Here is a 26,151-nt window from a genome sequence, read left to right on the forward strand (position 1 = left end):
GCCTATCCGTGCCACCTCATTAGTACTGCCTATCAGTGCCCTTTAGTGCTGCCTATCAGTGCCCATCAGTGCCGCCTATCAGTGCCCATCAGTGCTGCCTCATCAACGCACATCAGTGAAGGAGAAAAATTACCTGTTTGAAAAATTTTATAATAGAAACAAAGAAACCTTTTTTTTTTCAAATTTTTTGCACTTTTTTAATTTATAGCGCAAAAAGTAAAGCGCCCAGTGGTGATTAAATACCACCAAAATAAAGCTCTATTTGTGAGAAAAAATTTATCAAAATGTCATATGGGTACAATGTTGCATGACCGCGCAATTGTCAATCAAAGTGCGGCAGCGCTGAAAGCTGAAAATTGGCCTGGTAAATTAGGGGGTATAAGTGCCTGGTAGGCAAGTGGTTAACAAAAAAAACCCCAAATGCACATTTCTTTGCATTTCTTGTTTCGGGAGTCTGGAAAGCAATGCACCAGCGATCAGCAGAAATCTGGTGATATGCAGGACTCCTGCAGACTTTTCAGTGTATCAGTGTATCTGTCTGCTCATACCTCATATGAGCAAGCACATACACATTGACAAGAAGAATCAAAGAACTACCATAGAGCTCAACAGCCCCATGGTAGTTAATTGAGAACTACATGCTGACAGCCAACAGGAAGTTGTAGTTTTTCCATTCACAGAATACTGTGAATGAGTGATGCAGACAAGCGGGCAGAGCCCCGCATAGCCACTTTTAAAAAACAAATTGTGACATCTAGCAGAATGAAAAGATCCTCTGCTAGCTATCAAAAAGAGGGATCGTTGAGAGTGGGTACCGGTCCTTTCATAAAATGTTACATATTCCACCCTGAATATGGGTGTAAAATGTAACATTTTAGGAAAGGGGAACTTATATTTTAAGTAATTATCCAGTAAAAAATTCAAATTTTTACATGCACACTATATTGCCAAAAGTATTGGGACACCCCTCCAAATATTTGGATTCAGGTGTTCCAATCACCTGCATGGCCACAGGTGTATAAAATCAAGCACTTGCACATTGTATCTTTAATAAAAAAAAACACTCAGAAGTATGGTGTCCAGACTGACACCAGTAACAACAGCTTGTGTAAAGCAAATGAGACCAGCTGAGCTTGCACATGCGCCGTGCAAGCAGACCAGGAACGTGCTGACGTCACATCCAAAAACTCCGCCCTTACGCGTTTTGTCATCGGCGTCCTCACGGAGCAGTCTGGACACCATACTTGTGAGTGAATTTTTTTATTACAGATACAATGTTTTTATGATATACTGCACCATGAGTCTGTCCTTTTCTCTCCTGAGTGGCGGTCTGAACATCTTTTATTGAGGATATCGATAACTGTGAAGTGGATTTTCAGTGCTGCAGATAATTACTTCTTGGAATTCACCCTGCAAAATTCCTATTGTTGCTGTCACCATACTAATCACTGCTCCCAGAGCAAAAAGCACTTTATGCTGGTGTATCACATATCAGCATATTGCTCTGGTGAGTTTGATTTAACTGTTTTTGGTGGTGGATTCACTTGGTGATATTAGTTTTTGGACATTCACTGATTATTTGAACAATTTTTTTTTTTTTTGGAGTTTATTGATTTATTTCTACATATATATTTTTTTACTTGTTTTGCACATTTTGATATTATTTGTCTGATATTTATTTGTTTACACTAAAGCGCAACCTGTTTTTTACATTGTGCCAAGTGTAAAGTTTGGGGGAGGGGGATTATGGTGTGGGGTTGTTTTTCAGGGGTTGAGCATGGTCCCTTAGTTCCAGTGAAGGAAACTCTTAAGGCGTCAGCATACCAAGACATTTTGGACAATTTAATGCTCCCAACTTTGTGGGAACAGTTTGGGGATGACTCATTCCTGTTCTAATATGACTGTGCACCAGTGCACAAAGCAAGGTCCATAAAGACATGGATGAGTGAGTTTGGGGTGGAGGAACATGACTGGCCTTCACAGATTCCTGACCTCAACCCAATAGAACACCTTTGGGATGAATTAGAGAGGAGACTGCGAGCCAGGACTTCTCGTCCGACATCAGTGCCTGACCTCACAAATGCGCTTCTGGAAGAATGGTCAAACATTCCCATAGACACACTCCTAAACATTATGGACAGCCTTCCCAGAAGAGTTGAAGCTGTCATAGCTGCAAAGGGTGGGCCAACTCAATATTGAACCCTACGGACTAAGACTGGGATGTCATTAAAGTTCATGTGCATGTAAAGGCAGGCGTCCCAATACTTTTGGGTATATAGTGTATGTGAGAAGTGTCAGAACTGGATAGGGTCAAGTGGTAAATCCAGTAGTTACAGTATATAAACACTGGAGCCCTTTTTTCTTAGGTTAGTCCTGAGGTTAAGATGTAAATTATACTAAACACAAATGAATTTATAAACAGTACAAATGTTTAGTGGATACATGTAAAGAATGTAGACTGAGATTGAATTACTCTGTCCCTTGTCACATGACCACTATGAGATAACAGTGGGATTTGTGCTTTCCAGGCATTCTCTATAATGTAATATGTTGGAACAGTAGAATCATTTAGTGATAGTCATGGCCATTTTTAATATTGATTAGACCCTGGGCAAACTTTTTCTTGAGCCCCTCGACCTCCATGCAAATTCACTCCTTGCCTGTTCTGAAACACAATAAATAGCAGCTAGAGTCAAAATGAGTTTACTGCAGCAGATAAGGCAGCAATTGCAATTGGTTGATAGAGGTTAGAGCATATCATTACAGCTCACTGACTGGTTGATAGAGGTTACAGCATACATTAAGGCTCACTGATTAGTTGTTAGAGGTTAAAGTGCATGATTTCTGCTTGCTGATTGGTTGCTAGAAGTTACTGCACATCATTACTGCTCACTGATTGATTGCTAGAGGTTACTTCACATTATCACTGCTAACTAGAGCTTGTGGCACAACATTATTGCTCACTGACTGGTTGCTGGAGATTATAGCAGATCACTACTGTTCACTGATTGGTTGCTAGAGGTTACTGCACAACATTACTGCTCACTAATTGGTTGATAGAGGTTGCTACACATTATTACTATGGGATCAGTGGCAGTGGTGGGGGAATGGAATAAGTGGTGGTTCTGGGGCGATGGGATGAGTGACAGTGCTGGTGGGGAATGGGATCAGTGGCAGTACTGGATGGGTGGTGACATTTCTACACTGACCACCAATGTTAGGGGGGATTTCACTGAAGACCAATGTAAGGGGGCATTTACACTGACCACCAGTGTAAGGGCAATTATGAACTTACCACCAATGTAAAGGGAAATTTACACTGACCACCAATACATTTTTACACTGGCTGCCAATGTAAGGGGGAATTTACACTGATCACCAATTTAAGGCGGCTTCTGCTTGAAACACCATTGTAAGGGAGGATTTGAAAATGACCACAAATGCAAGTTAATTATTAATGACATCCTCATGCATCTGCTGACGTGTGTGTCTTCACATGCACCAAAATGTGTGATTTTGAAAATGGGTCAACAAATTTTCTTCTCCATTTTTAGAGCATAGAGCAGCCCATTGAAATAAGTAGTCTGCCCTGCACATGTCTTATATCTTTATTCGCCCTGTCAGTACAATTTTGCATCCTGCATCCTGAATTTCCCTGCTAACCTCTGCACCCCAAACCTCCCCCATCCTTTCCTCTCCAGACCCCCCCCCCCACCTTAACTCTACAGGCCTCCTCTATTCATCTTTGCATCCACCTTCCTTTACCTCTGTACAACCACTCCTTGCAAACCTGTGCACCCCAAACTGTAACTTCTTTTTCTGCTTGCCTCTGCACACCCCACACCAACCCTGCCACTCCCCGTTTGCAGAACAGACAAATGGTAGGCTCAGAGACCACAGTTGCAGGCAAGACTTTCAAGCATGCCACTGTTGACCTCCCCAGTGGACAGCATTCAGCAGAGGTGATGGTGGCTGGAACCTCAGTGGGGCATAATATACATATGAATGCAGGAGCTATTTACTTATGAATGCTGTATTTTCAGCGGTATTTACATATAAATGCTGCCACTATTTACATATGAATGCCTATTATTTACATGTGAATGCTGAGTCATGAGTCATCTGTACCTGGCAATAGGGCATAACTGAACAGCATAAGTGACAGCACTTCACAATGAGATATCAGGACACAACCTGGGACAAAGACTTCAAGGGACAAGGGAATGTAAACTGGGACAGTTGGCAAACATGGGGCAGCTGCTTTGGGCACCACAACAATGACTGGGCCCAAGGCAGCTGCCCCTTTCCCCTCCTTAAAGATTACCCTGGTGATAGTACATGGGATAGAACATAGCAACATATTAATGGCTTGCTGGGTGTGCGTTACAGCAAGATGCCTTTTCTACATAAAACTTTATTCAAAAAACAAAATCAAAGAAATTGATTAGAAACAAATGATGATTCATGATAAGTCAATGATGATTTCCATACTCATTATTCTATCAGCAATTTGTCATTGTAATTATACTGCCAAATAATAGCACATTTGCTGTGTCAGGAGAAAATTTAAACATCTCTAACATTTCATGAACACAAATGATTCAGATAAAAAAATAGAAAAATTCAATATAGACACACAAATGCACACACACCGTGTATATACTGATATTGGATGAGAAGGCATGGATCATAGTCTCCACTCTAATTCATCCCAAAGGTGCCCTATTGGGTTGAGGTCAGGAGTCTGTGCAGGCTAGTCAAGTTCCTCCACCCCAAACTCACTCATCCATGTCTTTATGGACCTTGCTTTGTGCACTGGTGTGCAGTCATGTTGGAACAGGAAAACGCCATCCCCAAACTGTTCCCACAAAGTTGGGAGTATGAAATTGTCCAAAATGTCTTGGTAGGCTGACGCCTTAAAAGTTCCCTGGCAGCCGTCAAACTCAGACATGTACATTGGATTGCCAGACTGAGAAGCGTGATTTGTCACTCCAGAGAACAGGTCTCCACTGTCCAGTGGTGGCCTGCTTTACACTACTGCATCTGACACTCTGCATTGCACTTGGAGATGTAAGGCTTGGATGCAGCTGCTCGGCCATGGAAACCCAATCCATGAGCTCTCTACATACTGTTATTATGCTAGTCTGAAGGCCACACAAAGTTTGGAGGTCTTTAGCTATTGACTCTGCAGACAGTTGACTTCTGTACGATCCTGCTTTGTCATTTTACGTGGCCTACCACTTCATGGCCAAGTTGCTGTTGTTCCCAGTTGCTTCCAAATTTCATGGATTGACTTACTGCACAAGTGGCAACCTATCACGGTATCACACTAGACATCACTGAGCACCTGAGAGTGAACTATTCTTTCACAAATGTTTACAGAAGCAGGGTGCATGCCTAGGTGCCTGGATTGTATATACCTGTGGCCTTATAGGTGATTGGAACAGCTGAATCCAATGACTTGAAGGGCATCTCTATTTTTGGCAATATAGTATATATATATATTTATATATATATATATAAATAGAGAGAGAGAGAAAAGGGGAGAGAGAGAGAAAGAGAGAGAGAGTGAGAGATCAATGCCTAAATATAACCCCTCCAAGCCAGATGGACATACTAATAGTTAAAACATTTTTTTTTCAGCCGAATAAGAAAATAGCTAGAAAACATTTCTAAATTAAGCTCAAGTCTTGAGTTGCAACTAATTTTATATATAATATATTAGTCTGTGATGTGTCTTAGCTGATATATATACAGTGCTGTGAAAAATTTGCCTCTTGACTTTTTACTCTTTTGCTTATTTGTCACACTTAAATTATTTAAATTATCAAGCAAATTTTAATATTACACAAAGATAACCCAATTAACTACAAAATGCAGTTTATAAATGATGATTTAATTTATTAATCCAAAAGAGCTGTCCAAACCTGCCTGGACTAATGTGAAAAAGTAATTGCCCCCTAGACCTAATAACTGGTTTTGCCACCCTTGGTGGCAACAACTGCAATCAAACGTTTGCGGTAAATTAATCTTTCACATCGCTGTGGAGGAATTTTTGCCCACTCTTCTTTTCAGAATTGTTTTAATTCAGCCACATTGGAGGTATTTCGAGTATGAATGGTCTGTTTAAGGTCATGCTACAGCATCTCAATCGGATTTAAGTCTGAACTTTGACTAGGCCACTCCAAAACCTTAATTTTGTTTTTTTAGTCATTCAGAGGTGGACTGCTGGTGTGTTTCAGATCATTCTGCTGCATATCACAAGTGCGCTTAAGCTTGAGGTCACAAACTCATGGTTGGATTTTCTGGTAGAGTGCAGAATTCATGGTTCCATCAATTATGGCAAGTTTTCCAAGCAGCCTTAGACCATCACACTACCACCACCGCCATGTTTGACTGTTGTTTTCCTTTTATGAAATGCTGTGTTAGCTTTGTAACTGGACACACAGTTTCCAAAAACTTCAACTTTTATCTTATTGGTCCATAGAATGTTTTCCCCAAAGTCTTGGGGATAATAAAGATATTTTTGGGCAAATGTGAGATAAGTCTTTGTGTTATTTTTGGTCAACAGTGGCTTTTGGCACTGACATTTTTGCCCATTTTTCTTATTGTTGAATCATGAACACTGACCTTAACTGAGGTAAATGAGGCCTGCAGTTTTTTAGATGTTGTTTTGGGTTCTTTTATTACCTCCAGGATTAGTCATTGTTGTGCTCTTGGAGTAATTTTGGAGAGCATTGGTGCCCTGGAGTGAACCCCTTAAATGGGAAATCACATTTAACCTTTTTTTAGTTAAATAGGTTTATGTATTAAGGTGAGAGTGTACTATACCATTAGACTCTTTTTTTGGTCACCAGGTGTTATCTGTGATATTGCCACATATACAGTGTTTGATGTTTTATTTTTGAGATATAAGCTACACATTGCAAATAAGAAGGATCCCTTTATTCAGGTTTATAAAGGTCACATTACAGGTGTATAATGTACACACAAATGTATGTTTTTGGAAATGCGTATTGCTATGTATGTAGTGTGGCTATTGTGATATATGATAATATAGTTGCATGGTACTTTTGTTTGGTATATTATTAATGGTGTGGTAACACACATTACAGTGCAGGCAATTATTATTTAAGATTTGTGTTTGACTTATACATTGATGTAAGTTTAAAGCTGACATTTAGCCTTACCTTTAGACTTACACAGTTGTAAAGACTCTATCCTGTTCTGATAATGCTTACTCTGATTTTACTGCACACTGTGAGCTTTTGCATTAGAAAATACAGCAAGTCAGATAGATCCCACTGCATTGATGGGCTGGAGGACCTCCAACATCATCTACCGATTACCTCCCCAGCCTGGCAATCCCTGGTTTGTCCCTTTCACTCATTACATTGCATTACCTAAGGATGTATGCATGCAAATAAGGTCTCCAGTTTAGTCAAGTCCTCCAGACTAACAGTGATCTATCAAGATATTTTCATATTTGCATAACTCCTCCCAAGACAAAGCCCAATGCTTGTATCATGGCCAAAGGCTCTTTAAGGGACTACTGACTGAATCAGGGTGCTGCAATGTTTTTAGGAAGCTATGTACAACATACATTGCATAGATGAGTTCAGAGATAATATCACTGGGTTTAAAATATATCTATATTGAAAACAAAAAGACTGACCCAGGGATTTATCAAATCATCAGTATGGAGTTGAGAATTATTTTTTTTGCCTTCTTCTGATTAAAGACATTAAACTCACACACAGAAAAAGGTTAAATCTCTATGGACCTCTGTCTTTTTTAACTTTATCCACTATGAAATTATGTATGTAATGTTTAATCAGTTCCCTTCTGGCCTATGCCTCAATGACAGTGGGACTTTCATCAATCCAGGTGGATGTCATATGACATTCTCCCGGATTGTGCCTGGTGCACGGTCGTGCAGCCCTGCTGCAGGCATGATCTGTCACCAGCTGTGTCCATTGGACACAGCCAATGACTGATCAGTGTACCAGCCTGTTGCCACTCACAGCAGGTCATATGACAAATGTAAACAATGTATGGCTTACTTTTATGCCATCCATTGTGTACAATTGTGTTGCTAGCTGTGATTGGACACAGGGATCACATGGTACAGACTAGGCCAATCACAGCCTATCTATGCTATGTGCTTAGCTGTGGCCAATCACAGGTAATCACAACAAAACAAACAATGAATAAATTTCATTCAGTAAAATGCTTGCTTCTAGCATTTAAATTAATTGCTAAAAGAAATCATAATATATTAAAAAAACTGATCACTTCCCCAGAGTAGTACAATATTACTATGGTAACATTATATTGCTCTGGTCACAGTATGTAAAAAAAAAATCATAAAAAAGTGATATATATATATTTTTTTTCCATACAAGTCAGTGTAAAATTGTAAACATTTTTTTTTATTTTTTTCATTTTCCAAAAAATTATGACAAAAAAATTCCAACTTAAAAAAACTCAATATGCCTCTTACTAAATACCCTGTACTGTCTACTTTTCAAAAAGGGGTAATTTGGGGGATATCTGTACTGTCCTGACAATTTTAGGCAGGAAGTGGGTAAATGTGCCTGGTATTGAAGTGGTTAAGGCAGGGGAAAGAACCAAGAAGGGTAACATTTTAAACAAATGAATTAAACTTCAGCTTTAGGGCTCATTCACACAAGCATTCATAGGTTTTTCTGCATAAAGGAAAGGTTGTTGCTGGCTGAGCTAGACAATCCTGCATAAAATACATGCCTAAAGTACTCATGTTTATGCGTGTTTATACGTATATATGCGTGTGCGTAAAATCTGCAGATGTAATACTGATGGATATATAAAGCTGCAGGCTCAGGGATCAGTGGTGTCACTAGGCTTGGTGTCACCTGGTGTGGTAAAACAAGATGTAAATCCCCCTCCCAAGCTTCGGGCTGGCAGCCCAATGTTGCAGCTCATTTGTGTGTGTTGCGACTATCACCAAGGCCTGCAGGCAGTATCAGGGCTATAGGATATCGGGTTAGGCCGCTCCTAATAACTCAGTGCCTAGAAGCAGTAATGAATAATGGCTGACAGGCCCTCTCACCAGACCCAGCAAAACTGCAGCAGTGAACCCTCTGGCTGGATGTTCACTCACTCTGGGTTGCCCAGGGCAACTTTGGTCAATAGTGCAGCACGTCTGTACCGTGGCAGCGGCTCTTTCTCTCTTTCTCTCTCTCTAGTGGTGCTGGGAAGCGTCTCTCTCTCTCAGTGCTGAGCAGTATTTCTCTCTCTCTCATAGTGCTGGGCAGCATGGCTATCTCTCTGGTGGTGCTGGGTAGCGGGGCTCTCTCTCTCCCATAGTGCTGGGATGCTTGGCTCTCTCATAATGCTGGGCAGTGTGGATCTCTTTCCTCTCTTGGTGCTGAGCAGTGTAGCTCTCTCTCATGTTGATGGACAGCGTGGCTCTCTCTCATGGTGCTGGGCAGTGTGGTTCTCTCTCTCGTGGTGCTGGGCAGAATGTCTCTCTCTCTCATGGTGCTGGGTAGAGTGGCGCTCTCTCTCTCTCATGGTGCTGGGCAGTGTGGCTCTCTCTCTCCTGGTGCTAAGAAGCATGGCTCTCTTTCTTGTGGTGCTGGGCAGCATGGCTGTCTCTCTCTCATGGTTCTGGGCAGCGTGGCTCTCTCTACTCTCTTGCAGTGCTGGGCAGCATGGCTCTCTCTCATGGTTCTGAGCAGTGTGGCTCTTTCTCTCATGGTGCTGGGCAGTGTGGCTCTCTCTCATGGCGGTGGGCAGAATGGCTCTCTCTCTCATGGTGCTGGGCAACATAGCTCTCTCTCATGGTGCTAGGCAGCATGCCATTCTCTCTCACATGGTCCTGGGCAGTGTGGCTCTCTCTCTCTTGTGGTGCTGGGCAGCATGTCTCTCTCTCTTGTGGTGCTGGGCAGCGTGGCTCTGTCTCTCTCATGGTACAGGGCAGTGTGGCTCTCACTCATGGTGCTGGGTAGCATGTCTCTCTCTCTCTCTCATGGCACTGGGCAGAGTGTCTCTCTCTCTTTTTCATGGTGCTTGGCAGCATTGCTCTCTCTTTGGTGGTGCTGAGCAGCAGGGTGGCTCTCTCTGGCTTCCCCCAGCACAGTCCTCTCTTTCTTATTCCTGTCTCCTGTAGCACTCACTCCCTCAGCTTTTTCCTGGGCTCTAGGCTCTCTCTCTCCCCCCAACAGAGTGCATACTGAGAGCTGTAGTTTGCTCCCAGTGGGCAACAATAGGGCAGATCATTTTCTGATAAGTGTAAGATTAGGTAGATCTGTCAGCTGACCTCTGTATTTGAATACCCTCTTGTTGAAAAAAACTATTTGGCATCTAGTCACTCACTGGGGAGTCTGGAGATCTTAAGTCCCCCTTCAATACCAGGCAGAAAGTCTGGATTAAAGTTTAGTGGTGTTAGAAGGCCCATAATTGATGAGAGTTCGGAAGGGTGGCACATCTCATGGAAGGAGCTCAGGAACGCTGTTAGAGGATGGTCTATAACAGTCATCTGTTTACCTCCGATGACCATCCATGGAAGTGAAGACAATAGACTAGACACACATGCTTGTTCAATGGAAATCCAGTCTTTGACAGTCAACAAGTCTTGCAAGGTGACAGGCCCTATAGTATAGCTTAATATCTAGTAAGCCTATGCCTCCTTGTTTGTGAGGAATTGTAAGGTTTTGCATACTCAGTGAAGGAGGTTTGGAGCTCCAGACATATGAGTTAAAAGCCGTACATGAAAATGTGAAAAATGCAGCTGGAAGGTTTATGGGAACTGTCTGGAAAACATAGCAAGCATGGTAAGACATTAATTTTTATGATCGCTGCCCTGCCGTACCATTAAAAGCACGGTTTATCCCAGCATTTCAGGTCCTGTTGGATTGATGTGAGAATTGGCAGGAAGTTTTGTGTATAAAGTGTCTGAAGGTCCGCCATTAATTGTATGCCAAAGTATTTAATGTTGTGAAATTGTTAACTGAATGAATATTGGCATATGCATTGTTGTACTAAATTTGTGTCCAGCGTGACATTAAGTGCATAAGACTTTGTGTAGTTGATAGCAAAATTAGATAATTTGCCAGTGTTGGAGTTCCAATATCAGTGGTGGGAGGGAAGAAAGAGGGTCTGACAGGAAGAGAAGCAAAGGCTGCAATTTTATGTCTCTTATTTTTAAATGGAATTCCTTTAGTGGCATTCTTATTCCATGTACAATTCAAAAATGGTTCCAAAGTCAGAACAAAAATAGTCAGCAACAGGGGGCAGCTCTGTCTGGTGCCATTCTGAATCTGGAAAGCGTCTGACAGGCGACCCTTTACACTGACACTGGGATTGGAATAAAGCACCAAGCGTCCGAACATCCAGACTCCCAAGCCAAGATGAGATAATACTAATTGCATATAGTCCCAGGCCACCCTGTCAAATGACTTCTTGGCATCCATCGATAGGAGGAAGCCCAGTAAACCCTGTGTCTTAAACCAGTGAGTGATGCTCATAGCCTTAATTGTGTTATCACAAACCTCGTGAACAGGGTTGAATTCCACTTAATCTAAAAAGATCCATGAAGGGAAGAAAAGTAAACGATTCACCAGGGCCTTTGCATAAAGTTTAACGTTGATGTTGAGTAATGCAATAGATCTATAGTTAATTACGCTTGCAAAGTCTTTCTCCTGTTTCTGAATGACTGTAATGTGGGCCTCCAATAACTGGTCAGAGGCTAAAGAATCTTTTTTTTTTGTTTTATAAACATTTTATTGAAGAAAAAGCAGTAGTTTACAAGTTTACAATTGAACAGTTAACATTCAAAGAAACATAAAAAAACTCAGACAAAGAGCATACCTAAACCAAGTGGCCAAGCCCTTGAGTAGGCAAGGAACATTCCCAATTCCAAAGCAGACCTGATGCACTGCTAAACACATCAAATGAAAAATATCAAAATACTATCAGGAATACTGAATCTCCAGTGCTTGTGTCACAGTACCTTTCGAGAATGTCCTGTTGGGCATGTGTCATCACAGCGACCCAAAACAGAGACAATTAAAAGATAGAATAAGTAGGAGAGAAAGAGAAGAAGATAAAGGAAAAATAAAAAGGAGAGGGGGAAGAAATACAGCATCCTTTTCTTGGCCTCTGCCTGCACTGCTTGCCCACTGAATCCTGGCCTATCCCACATTCCTAAGTCAAAATGGAATGGGGACCTTTGATAGTGTCCTCTGGCCATATTTATTTTCACTGTTGCAGAAGATGGGCTTCAGTGACAAATTTCTGTCTGGTGTACATGCTCTGTATGCCCCTCCCAGGGGCGGACTGACCATTTGGAAACTCAGGCCCTGCCCGAGGGCCCGGGGTCAGTAGGGGGCCCCATGAGATGCCCCTGGTACCTTTTTCATAGGCTTTTTTGAGTTTGGGCAAGGACACAGGGGCCCCATGATCCCCAATTGCCCGGGGGCCCCATGAGTTGTCAGTCCGCCTCTGCCTCCCCCCAAACAAGAAGTAGACTCCGAGGCTGCAGCTCTGACTTTTTTACACTGGGCAGAGGTACCTGTCAGGGATGTCCACTTTCACCCTTACTATTTGCGCTAGTTTTGTAACCCTTGGCAATTGCTATAAGAACACACCCAGATATTTCAGGGTACTCACTCTTGGTCTCACAATTCAAATTATGTATGTATGCAGATGATGTTATGCTTTTCCTTACTAACCCATTAGTTTCATTGCCTAATTTATGCACATTATGGAATGATTTTGCATTCATATCGGGTCTCACTGTAAATTTTACTAAATCAGTTGTCATGCCTATTAATGTCACTAAATCCCTGAGTGCATCCCTCCATACCTCTTTCCCATTTTGTTGGGCCACAGACCGGATCTCACATTTAGGTATCTATCTTACACCTAGATACTCAGGACTATCTGTAGCTAAATACTCACCATGTGTGTCATGTCTTTCTACTTTGTTAAAGATCTGGCATGGATATCCTATCTCATTTTTGGGCAGAGTCACGTGAAAATGAATGTCTTGCCAAAATTATTTTATTTATTCCTAGCACTCCCAGTCTCGGTCTTGAAAACATTCCTTGATCGTTTTCAACGGATGATTAATAATTTTATTTTGACATAATAAACGTCCTTGTTTTACTTCATCCGTCCTTTATCAGTCGCAACGGATGGATGGCCTCAGACTCCCCAATTTGCTTTATTACCTGTCGGTGTCAGGAATGGACTGGCCAGCAATGGTGGGACTCACCTGCCTTATGGGCTGCAGTACCAGGGCTGGCCAGCGGGTGCTCCCAGCAATCAGAGACTCAACCTTGCAGCCAGCTAAACACCTGAAACTGCTTATACTGGTGTATTTAAGGGATGGCCAGACCTGCAGACTCTGCTAGTGTTTGATGACAGAGAGTATGCTTATCAAACTCTGAAGGAGTATCCCCGGGATGAACTTCTAGAATGTATATGGCTCGCTCATGTTCTAGTAGATCAGGGCACAGAATTCTCTGAGGTGCAGCCATTGATTCAGATTTGTGCGGAGTTGGTTTCATCTAGTACCCCCGAATGCAGGGATGAATTTTTGCCGCCATTTAGTGCCGACCAGAGTCCCTGGTATGGTTATTAGAGGATGATGTGGATTGCTTCTTGGAGCATTATGCTGCATGTTCACCACAGATACTAAGAGATTGTATAAACGCAGTGCAGTCTTTGGTCAGACAGGCTTTGTGTAAGCTCAGCTTTGTTCAACCCATACTGCAGACATGGACAGATTTGTTGCACCCAGCCTCAGTCAGCCTACAAAAACCCAGTCCTGCTTCTAATCTATTTCCTCAAAGCTCTATTTCTGCATTCCCAACAGCTCCTCCTGCCCTGCTATCTACCGCATGTCAGTACCCTGTTCCCACTCGCTGCACCTATCCTGCCTTTAACCCTGTAAAAAAGCCCTCTGTAGCAACTGCTCCCTCCTCTGTTCCATCCTCCAGCTCTTCTCTGTCTCCAGCTGCTCCATTCGTTTGCAGACCTGCGTTTACTTGCAGTGCTCCAGTAGTTAAAACCAGAAAAAAGCAAAAATTCTTTCCAACCAATACCATCCTGCCAGTATCCAAACCGGTGAGCCTGCCGTCTGAGAACCTGCCTTCCGTGGTTCAGCCTGGTGCCTCGGCACCCGCACTTCAGCCTGAGGTCTGTACCCAGCCTGATGCCTGTACCCAGCCTGATGCCTGTACCCAGCCTGATGCCTCTCTTCAGCCTGATGCCTCTCTTCAGCCTGATGCCTCTCTTCAGCCTGATGCCTCTCGTCAGCCTGATGCCTCTCTTCAGCCTGATGCCTCTCGTCAGCCTGATGCCTCTACTCAGCCTGATGCCTCTACTCAGCCTGATGCCTCCACTCAGCCTGATGCCTCCACTCAGCCTGATGCCTCCACTCAGCCTGATGCCTCTACCCAGCATGATGAACTGATCCAGCCTGATGATCCTATTAGGCCAGTTGACTCGATGCCCGCTGTTGATCCAGATGATCCGGTACCTGATCCGGTGCCCGCTGTCGTGCCAATTAACTCAGAGCCCGCTGTCGTACCTGGTGACTCGGTGCCCACTGCCTTGCCAGATGACGCGATGCCCGCTGGCGAGCCAAATGACCTGATGCCTGGTGACCCAGTGCCCGCTGTCATACCTGGTGACTCGATGCCCGCTGTCGAACCAGACGATCCAATGCCTGGTGACCCGGTGCCCACTGCCTTGCCAGATGACGCGGTGCCTGCTGGCAAGCCAAATGACCTGATGTCTGGTGACTTGGTGCCCACTGTCTTGCCAGATGACGCAGTGCCCGCTGTTGAGCCAAATGACCTGATGCCTGGTGACCCGATGCCCGCTGTCCAGCCAGACGATCCAATGTCTGACCCAGTGCCCGCGGTCATACCAGTTGACTCGGAGCCCACTGCCTTGCCAGATGACGCGGTGCCCGCTGTCGAGCCAAATGACCTGATGCCTGGTGACCCGATGCCCGCTGTCCAGCCAGACGATCCAATGTCTGACCCAGTGCCGGCGGTCATGCCAGTTGACTCGGAGCCCACTGCCTTGCCAGATGATGCAGTGCCCGCTGTCAAGCCAAATGACCTGATGCCTGGTGACCCGATGCCCGCTGTCCAGCCAGACGACCCATTGTCTGACCCAGTGCCAGCGGTCATGCCAGTTGACTCGGAGCCCACTGTCGTGCCTGGTGACCCGGTGCCTGTCGCTCCGCCTGGGGGTCCGGCGCCCGCCGCTCCGCCTGGGGGCCCGAGACCTGTCGCTCCGACTGGGGGTCCGGCGCCCGCCGCTCCGCCTGGGGGCCCGAGACCTGTCACTCCGCCTGGGGGTCCGGCGCCCGCCGCTCTGCCTGGGGGCCCGAGACCTGTCGCTCCACCTGGGGGTCCGGCGCCCGCCGCTCCGCCTGGGGGCCCGAGACCTGTCGCTCCGCCTGGGGGTCCGGCGCCCGCCGCTCCGCCTGGGGGCCCGAGACCTGTCGCTCCGCCTGGGGGTCCGGCTACTCCATTCGTTTGCAGACCTGCGTTTACTTGCAGTGCTCCAGTAGTTAAAACCAGAAAAAAGCGAAAATTCTTTCCGACCAATACCATCCTGCCAGTATCCAAAGCGGTGAGCCTGCCGTCTGAGAACCTGCCTTCCGTGGTTCAGCCTGGTGCCTCGGCACCCGCACTTCAGCCTGAGGTCTGTACCCAGCCTGATGCCTGTACCCAGCCTGATGTCTGTACCCAGCCTGAAGCCTGTACCCAGCCTGATGTCTGTACCCAGCCTGATGCCTGTACCCAGCCTGATGCCTGTACCCAGCCTGATGCCTCTATTCAGCCTGATGCCTCTCTTCAGCCTGATGCCTCTCTTCAGGCTGATGCCTCTCTTCAGCCTGATGCCTCTCTTCAGCCTGATGCCTCTCATCAGCCTGATGCCTCTCTTCAGCCTGATGCCTCTACTCAGCCTGATGCCTCCACTCAGCCTGATGCCTCCACTCAGCCTGATGCCTCCACTCAGCCTGATGCCTCCACTCAGCCTGATGCCTCTACCCAGCATGATGAACTGATCCAGCCTGATGATCCTATTAGGCCAGTTGACTCGATGCCCGCTGTTGATCCAGATGATCCGGTACCTGATCCGGTGCCCGCTGTCGTGCCAATTGACTCAGAGCCCGCTGTCGTACCTGGTGACTCGGTGCCCACTGCCTTGCCAGATGACGCGGTGCCCGTTGGCAAGCCAAATGACCTGATGTCTGGTGACTTGGTGCCCACTGTCTTGCCAGATGACGCGGTGCCCGCTGTTGAGCCAAATGACCTGATGCCTGGTGACCCGATGCTCGCTGTCCAGCCAGACGATCCAATGTCTGACCCAGTGCCCGCGGTCATACCAGTTGACTCGGAGCCCACTGCCTTGCCAGATGACGCGGTGCCCGCTGTCGAGCCAAATGACCTGATGCCTGGTGACCCGATGCCCGCTGTCCAGCCAGACGATCCAATGTCTGACCCAGTGCCGGCGGTCATGCCAGTTGACTCGGAGCCCACTGCCTTGCCAGATGACGCGGTGCCCGCTGTCAAGCCAAATGACCTGATGCCTGGTGACCCGATGCCCGCTGTCCAGCCAGAGGACCCATTGTCTGACCCAGTGCCAGCGGTCATGCCAGTTGACTCGGAGCCCACTGTCGTGCCTGGTGACCCGGTGCCTGTCGCTCCGCCTGGGGGTCCAGCACCCGCCGCTCCGCCTGGGGGTCCGGCGCCCGCCGCTCCGCCTGGGGGCCCGAGACCTGTCGCTCTGCCTGGGGGCCCGAGACCTGTCGCTCCGCCTGGGGGTCCGGCGCCCGCCGCTCCGCCTGGGGGCCCGAGACCTGTCGCTCCGCCTGGGGGTCCAGCGCCCGCCGCTCTGCCTGGGGGCCCGACGCCCGCCGCTCCGCCTGGGGGCCCGACGCCCGTCGCCCGTCTGGGGGCCCGACGCCTGTCGCCCCGTCTGGGGGTCCGGCGCCCGTCGCTCCGCCTGGGGGTCCGGCGCCCGCCGCTCCGCCTGGGGGCCCGGTGCCCGTCGCCCCGCCTGGGGGCCTGGTGCCTGCCGCTCCGCCTGGGGGCCCGGTGCCTGCCGCTCCACCTGGGGGCCCGATGCCTGTCACCCCGCCTGGGGTCCCGATGCATGTCGCCCCACCTGGGGGCCCGGTGCCTGTCGCCCCACCTGGGGGCCCGGTGCCTGTCGCACCGCCTGGGGGCCCGGTGCCTGCCACTCCGCCTGGGGGCCCAATGCCTGCCGCTCCGCATGGGGGCCCACTGCCTGCTGCTTCGCCTGGTGATCCGATGTGCCTCTGCCCGGAGTCCAGCCCGATGTGCCTCTGCCCAGAGTCCAGCCCGATGTGCCTCTGCCCGGAGTCCTGCCCGATGTGCCTCTGCCCGGAGTCCTGCCCGATGTGCCTCTGCCCGGAGTCCAGCCCGATGTGCCTCTGCCCGGAGTCCAGCCCGATGTGCCTCTGCCCGGAGTCCAGCCCGATGTGCCTCTGCCCGGAGTCCAGCCCGATGTGCCTCTGCCCGGAGTCCAGCCCGATGTGCCGCTGCCCGGAGTCCAGCCAGATGTGCCGCTGCCCGGTGTGCCGCTGCCTGGTGTGCCGCTGCCCGATGTGCCTCTGCCCAGAGTTCTGCCCGATGGGCCTCTGCCCGGTGTGCCGCTGCCCGATGGGCCGCTGCCCGGAGTCCTGCCCAGTGTGCCGCTGCCCGGTGTGCCGCTGCCTGGTGTGCCGCTGCCCGATGTGCCTCTGCCCAGAGTTCTGCCCGATGGGCCTCTGCCCGGTGTGCCGCTGCCCGATGGGCCGCTGCCCGGAGTCCTGCCCAGTGTGCCGCTGCCCGGAGTCCTGCCCGGTGTGCCAGTCTTTGATATCCCGCCAGTTACCAGACCCGGGCGGTGGAACATTTTGCCCAGCTAGGACTGTTTGGAGCGTCCTGAGGCCGCTCCTTGAGGGGGGGGGGTACTGTCAGGAATGGACTGGCCAGCAATGGTGGGACCTGCCTTATGGGCTGCAGTACCAGGGCTGGCCAGCGGGTGCTCCCAGCAATCAGAGACTCAACCTTGCAGCCAGCTAAACACCTGAAACTGCTTATACTGGTGTATTTAAGGGATGGCCAGACCTGCAGACTCTGCCTTGGTGTGTGTTTTTCCTGGGCCCTGTATCTTGTTCCTGCATCCTGTTCCTGTTCCTGTTCCTGTTTCTGTCTTGTTGCTGACCCTGCCTGATCCGGATCCCTGGCTTTGTCTGACCATTCTCCTGCTCCTGATCCCTGGCTTTGTCTGACCATTCTCCTGCTCCTGATCCCTTGCTTTGTCTGACCATTCTCCTGCTCCTGATCCCTGGCTTTGTCTGACCATTCTCCTGCTCCTGATCCCTGGCTTTGTCTGACCATTCTCCTGCTCCTGATCCCTTGCTTTGTCTGACCATTCTCCTGCTCCTGATCGCTGGCTTTGTCTGACCATTCTCCTGCTTAACCCCATACGTTCTGACCTCCTGTTGATAATCCCGGCCTGCCTGACGACGCTTGCATTGTATGTACTGTTATCTGTGGGTGGTTTGGTTAGGTTCGTTTGCACTGTGTTATGTTTTAGTATTGCACTGCGTTTATGTATTGTTAGTGTTAATAAATTATATTTATAACATATCTGAAGCCTACGTTTCCCTGCGTCAGTCACATACCTCTGGTCACACCCTGGAGCGCTGACAGTCGGCTCAGTTTACACAACTATCGCAATGGGGGACTATTAACTCTCAGATCCCTTGGGTCAGATTTGAATCTCAATCTATACGCCCGTTCTATCTACTGGGTCTACTATGGACAAAAATTTCCCCTTGCTTGTTGTTGACCTATAATTCAAATTGTTTCCCACTCATTGGTACTTCGGTCCCATTATAAACTTAAATTTAATCTTGTCTCCTCTGTTTCACTGTGTTCGTCATTTTTTGGAGACCCGAATTTCGTCGTGGCATTTTCATCTCCACAGGCATTCCGCTGGTGGTACAATCGATCCCTTATCAGATTATCTAAATTTCAAAGAGGTTGGTCTTATATCATTTTTGAGACTTTACAAACACGTTTTGATATCCCACTTCACAAATACTATCATTATTGGCAAATAAGACATTTTTTCAATGCACATTTTGCTTTGATACCTTTGTCCCCGTTTACGTTTTTTGAATGTATTATCCATGACTCTCCTAGGGGTAGAGTCTTATCTTAGATTTGTACTGCCTTTTTTGGCAACTATCTTTCCCTCACCCCCATTGTTTAGACAGAATTGGAAGGCTGATAGTGGTGTCACCTTCTCTGAAGAGGATTGGGACCCCATGGTGGATAACATACGTAAGAGCTCTAGATCTCTTTCTGTCCGTGAGATGACCCTTAAAGTATTAACCCGTTGGTATTATACCCCCTTTAGACTACACATCATGTTTCCAGGGACGTCTCACCTTTCCTTCTGGGGTTGTGGCCTTGCTGGTACCCTTGTGCATATATTTTGGGCCTGTCCAGGCATTTCATTGGTATGGCGTAAGATCTCTGCAGTGGCCTCTGCTGTGGCAGATGCCCCAGTGCATCTGTCTATGCAGATTTGCCTACTGGGGGCCCATATCTCGGGAATACGACTGAGGCTATGAGGCTCATTCACATCATCTGTGCCTCAACCCTATGGGCCTCTGCCCTTCATTGAAAGTCGCCCATTGGCTTCAGTTTTACAAAGAGTCGATGCAGTGATGCTCATGGAACGTATTCACTATACGTTACTGGATAGGATGCACTTATTTGACAAAAAATGGGATGTTTGGCAAACTCATAGACAGTTACTGTCTGACCAATGAATATCAATGATTTAATTGATAGTGTTTTTCTGTTGCTAGCCTTATTGCACTGTCTACCTTCCTGCCTACCTTGCTCATGTACTTAACTTTTATGTTTTACATGACTGTACCTTATTGGAATGAATATTACAGATGTACCTTTTTTTCTGTTGTATGTTATACTTTATGCTGTTAAGCTGTTTTTGCAGGCTATTTCTTAATAAATAGAAGTTTTTGTAAACAAAATAATGGAATGAGGATAGGAGGTACGCCCAGGTTCACAGATAAAAGGGACACCAATCTAATTTACAGATGAGATCTATATTCGGCTGAGGTCTTGAAATCCATCCAGCAAGCCCAAGTGGTAGTAAACCTTGACATTTTATCTTGAGCAATGTGAATCAATTACTCCATCTCCTCCATCTTGTTGATTCTGCTGAACCTTCCCCGTACAGTGGGAATATTAGTATTACGCCAATGACATGGTATACACAATTTAGCGGCATTAACCATGCACATGGCCAAAGATTTATTGTAATCTCTCTTGGCAAGTGAAGTGTGATGAAGTAAATATTGTGTTGTGGTAAACTCCAACGTATAAGTCACCCTGCAGATAATCTCATGGACCCGAGTCCAAAAAGGCTGAAGACGAGGACATGTCCACCATATGTGAAGCATGGAACCCAAGGCCTCTCTGCATCGCCAACAAAGATCAGAAACCGAGGGATAACATTTATCCAATAGAGAAGGGGTAAAGTACCAGCGATATAGGACTTTGTATCCATTTACCTGGATAGCAACATTGGACAAGCCTTTATGAATATATGTGCAAATGACCTCCCATTCTTCTTCGGAGAAGGAAAGGTCCAGGTCTGTAGACCAACGCGTGTAAGCTGAATTCGTGAAAGCCAAAGAGACATCTAATAAAGAAGTATATAAGGTGGAAACAACATGTCATTGGGGTGAAGCGTGCATGCAAAAAAGGGTGATAATGGTCTAGTCCACAAAGCCCTGAGCCCCTTGTAGACATAAAATGGTAAATTTAAAGATAAGTCCAATGGGAGAGTTCAAGTGGGGCTAATTTGTCATTAAGAGCATCTCTAGACAAAATAGCTCCCCTCAGAGGCTAAAGAATCTTGAGTCCACACATTAAAATAGGTCATAAAGAAAGGAAGTAATATTTCACTAAAAAAACCAAAACAATAAATTCCTCCTGCGCTGCCAATGCTAAAAAACAAAACCAGGTGGCTGCTAACACTTGCCTATCATACCAATAGTGTCAGAAAAGTGAATGAAAAAAATGATGCTGTGCTACCCAATCAAACAGACCCCTAAATAATAATGAATCAAAGTGAAAAGGTGCAAATAAAATATACAGTCATGGCCGAAATTGTTGGCACCCTTGATATTTCTCCAGGAAATCATGTATTTCTCACGAAACGTATTGCATTAACACATGTTTTGCTATACACATGTTTATTCCCTTTGTGTGTATTGGGACAAAACAAAAAAAGGGAGGAAAGAAAGCAAATTCGACATAATGTCACACAAACCTCCAAAAATGGGCTGGACAAAAGTATTGGCACCCTTTCACAACTGCGGATAAATAAGAATGTTACAAGCATGTGATGCTCCTGTAAACTCACCTGGGGCAAGTAACAGGTGTGGGCAATATAGAAATCACACCTGAAAGCAGATAAAAAGGAGAGACGTTCACTTAACCTTTGCATTGTGTGTCTGTCTGTGCCACACTAAGCATGGACAACAGAAAGAGGAGACGAGAACTGTCTGAGGACCTGAGAACCAAAATTGTGGCAAAATATCAACAATCTCAAGGTTACAAGTCCATCTCCAGAGAACTAGATTTGCCTTTGTCCACAGTGCGCAACATTATCAAGAAGTTTGCAACCCATGGCACTGTAGCTAATCTCCCTGGTCGTGGACGGATGAGGAAAATTGATGAAAGATTGCAACGCAGAATAGTCCGGATGGTGGATAAGCAGCCCCAAACATGTTCCAAAGACATTCAAGCTGTCCTGCAGGCTCAGGGAGCATCAGTGTCAGCGCGAACTATCCGTCGACATTTAAATGAAATGAAACGCTATGGCAGGAGACCCAGGAGGACCCCACTGCTGACACAGAGACATAAAAAAGCAAGACTACAGTTTGCCAAAATGTACTTGAGTAAGCCAAAAGCCTTCTGGGAAAACGTCTTGTGGACAGATGAGACCAAGATAGAGCTTTTCGGTAAAGCACATCATTCTACTGTTTACCGAAAACGGAATGAGGCCTACAAAGAACAAAACACAGTACCTACGGTAAAATATGGTGGAGGTTCAATGATGTTTTGGGGTTGTTTTGCTGCCTCTGGCACTGGGTGCCTTGACTGTGTGCAAGGCATCATGAAATCTGAGGATTACCAAAGGATTTTGGGTCGCACTGTAGGGCCCAGTGTCAGAAAGCTGGGTTTGCGTCCAAGATCCTGGGTCTTCCAGCAGGACAATGACCCCAAACATACGTCAAAAAGCACTCAGAAATGGATGGCAAAGAAGCGCTGGAGAGTTCTGAAGTGGCCAGCAATGAGCCCAGATCTAAATCCCATTGAACACCTGTGGAGAGATCTTAAAATTGCTGTTGGGAAAAGGTGTCCTTCCAATAAGAGAGACCTGGAGCTGTTTGCAAAGGAAGAGTGGTCCAAAATTCCGGGTGAGAGGTGTCAGAAGCTTATTGATGGTTATAGGAAGCGACTGATTTCAGTTATGTTTTCCAAAGGGTGTGCAACCAAATATTAAGTTAAGGGTGCCAATACTTTTGTCCAGCCCATTTTTGGGGTTTTGTGTGACATTATGTCATATTTGCTTTTCTGCCTCTGTTTTATATTTGTTCCAATACATACAAAGGGAATAAACATGTGTATAGCAAAACATGTGTTAATGCAATACCTTTTTTGTGTGAAATACTTGATTTTCAGGAAAAATATCAAGGGTGCCAACAATTTCGGCCATGACTGTATAAAAACACTCATATGAAATGAGGGGGCAGGAAAATTAATGAATAAAGTGAACATATTTATTACTTGTTTATCATTATATATGGTTTTTTTTTTTCACATTTGGATCACAATCAGTTTTCACGCTGCCATGTGATTGATTGATTGATTGATTGATTTATCTTCCTGTGTTCACTTTATTCATAAATTTTCCTGCTCACTCACTTCATCATGTTTTTTTTGTGTTTTTATATATTTTATTTGCACCTTTTCACTTTGATTCATTATTATTTAGAGGTCTGTTTGATTGGGTAGCGCAGCATAATTTTTTTCATTCAATATTTCACTAAAACATTTACAGTATTGTACTGACAGACTGTATGGTCCCGGGTTCTTCCTTATTTTAATTTGTTGAAGGGCTTTTTAAAATTTTTCTTCAGTAAGTGTTTTTTCCAAATCAGCTTCTGCTTTGTGAGGTATTGCATGGGGACAATGTTTTGTTAAGTAATCTAAGATCAGTCGAGATCTACAGTTTTCATCCATCATCTGTGGAGATGACGAGTGCAAATTTTAATGTGCTTTATAATACGTCTTGAACTGAGAGGCTATCATTTCTGTACTATGGTGGAGAGTGCCTATCTGGTCCCTAATGTTATGCACTGTCATATCTGTTTTACATGCCTGTACCATTTTAGCCAAAAGTTATCCTCCTTTATTTGTATGTTCATAGCGCAGCTTTTGGCTAAAAATAAAACAACATCTCCTCCGCTTCCCCAATTCCTCTAAGAGGGACTCCCTCGCTTTAGTTAACGAAGTCAAGACTAATACCAATTGTGAGTGTTTGTGTTTGAGTTCCAACAGTTTCATCAGTTTCATCAGTGAGCTCCTGGAGCCTTGCTTGGCTTTGCAGTTTGAGCTCTCTTGCCAAAGCTAGAAAGGTACCACTAAGCACACATTTATGTGCTTCCCATTTCATCATTTCTGAGACATCTGCCTTGTTGTTATCATGAAATATTCTCCTAGCTGGGTATTGATGCAAATAACAGTTTCATGGTCACTTAAGAGAGAGGGGCTCAGTAAGTGAGATTGTATTGTGATCTGAAAGATACATTGGGATAGAAGCAGCAGACAGATAAGTCAGATCTGGTTGAGACAAAAAGAAGTAATCAATATGAGAGTACTTGCAGTGTGGTGTAGAATAGAAGGAGTTGTCCTTCACTGTTGGGTGCAAAGTGCACCACGTATCATGCAGCATGAGGGTCGAGAGACTTGATGGATTTTGTTCAGCACCTTAAAGGGAATCAAAGATGTCCCCGTGGAAGTGTCTAAGATCAAATTTAGGAGTAGATTAAAATCACACCCTAGAATCAACAGGCCTGACCAAAACGTCAACAGCAGATACAGTGTAAGATTAAAGAATGCTGTTTCTCATTAGGGCAATAGATGTTTGCTAATGTAATTGGCCTAGAGCCTAGCTTACCCTTCAAAAAGAGAAACCAACCATCTGGGTCTGTCAGCTGTTCTTCAATCTGAATAGGTAGACCTCTGGCAAAAAAGATCTCCACAACTTTAGTCTTAGAATCCATCAGTGTGCTACGTGGATGGGTATCTGTGATCAGATAATCTTGGTATCACAGGACCTCTGAAGTGGGTCTCCTGTGAGAAAGCAATTTGTGTGCCACTTTTTTGTAATTCATAGAGAACCTGTGATCTCTTTTTAGGGATTTTATATCCTATAGTATTCAACAACACCAGTTTGACTGTAAGCTGTTTTTTCAGCTTATTACACCTCTGTGGAGGAGCCATGATACCACCACAAAGGTTTCAATCCAGAGTCTGGGCCAGGACATGGATGGAAAAAAAAAAAAGAAGAAAAGGGTAGAAAGAGAGTATGAAAAGAGGGACTACCTACCAGGGTAAACTACTGCAGGTGCTAACAAAGCAAAACAAAAAAAAGTAGGGTAGGTCCCAATTAATTTGGATCGGTGTTGGAAGAACTATTAGACCAACACCCACTAGACGGTCTGAAAAAGATGAGCTGGATCTAAGTCCCACTGCTAGGGGTGGGTAATGTCAAAGAAAAATTTAAAAGGTACAATACAAATACACCCACATAAACAAGAGGTCTGCCAGAACCACTTGGGAAATATAAAAGGAAATGCTGTTATTAATGTTCAACATTATGTTATCCTCATCCACTCCTTTAGTCTTAGAAGCATGATACATGGACGGGTATCTGTGATTAGATTTTGGTATCACAGGACCTTTGAAAGGGGTCTCCTGTAGGAACACTACAGGAGATAGGGTCCTTCTAGGCGAGAATACAGGAGTTCTTGGGGAGTAGCAATGGAGCAAACAAGTGGGGTGTGTGCAAGAAATCCACTGTGAGGACTACATCCCAGCTGTTTGTAAAAGAGAGGTGACATATCTAAGGCTGACACCTTCCCCTTTAACAAATCTCTGGCCTACACCACATAAGGTCATGAAAAGGTAAATAACTAACTTACAAACAAGACAGTCATCAAAGAAACTAAAATGCAAATGTGTTATGCGTATATTGAAGAAAAAAAATCTGTCAGGTATAACCATATTACTAACACACTCTACATTATCAATATAAAAATAATATCACATTAAGAATGAAGGCTCAGACAAATCTTAACCCCCTAACAGCTAAGTTCACCTGCTGATCACAGTCACAATACTTTACAGGCTCCTGGTTTAAAAATTAATTACCTGAAAAAATAGATGCATTTATTATTTTTTAATAAAGGTGAACTTAGCCTTGCCAGTTTTGCAACTTTGGCATGTGTTAGTAAAACTGTACATATTTTTGAATGATTTGCTGTAATCAGATGATTATAAATAGTTTTCATCAGGAAAAACTGAAGAGTGCGTCCACTATTTCGGACACCTTTTGGATGAAACATAAGTCGGGGAGGAGGAGTCCATGATGACGTCATCTCCACCAGCTGGAGGCAGCACCAGTAGGTGTTTGTTTATGTATTTTATTTTTAGTAATTTGTGAATAGAATCTTTGCTTTTAAAAATAAATCTTAAAGCAGAGACTTTAGCATTGGAACATCGTTAAGGTGGAAAACAAGCACCAAGATGTATACAGCTTCATGTCTACTAGACCACCTATAACCTGGGGTCTAAAAATCTGGTAAGAGGCTATATTTGGCGGTGGTGGACACACTATTCATTCTGTTGATAATAGACACTTTTTCATGGGAGAGTTAATATAAATTACGGACTTTGATTTAAATTTATTTTAGAAGTAATCACTTTTATCTTATTGGTATTCATTATTTGT

The sequence above is a fragment of the Staurois parvus genome, unplaced genomic scaffold (genome assembly GCF_062004578.1).
Source record: "Staurois parvus isolate SC_StPar_1 unplaced genomic scaffold, SC_StPar_1.0 ptg000080l, whole genome shotgun sequence".
NCBI lineage: Eukaryota > Metazoa > Chordata > Amphibia > Anura > Ranidae > Staurois > Staurois parvus.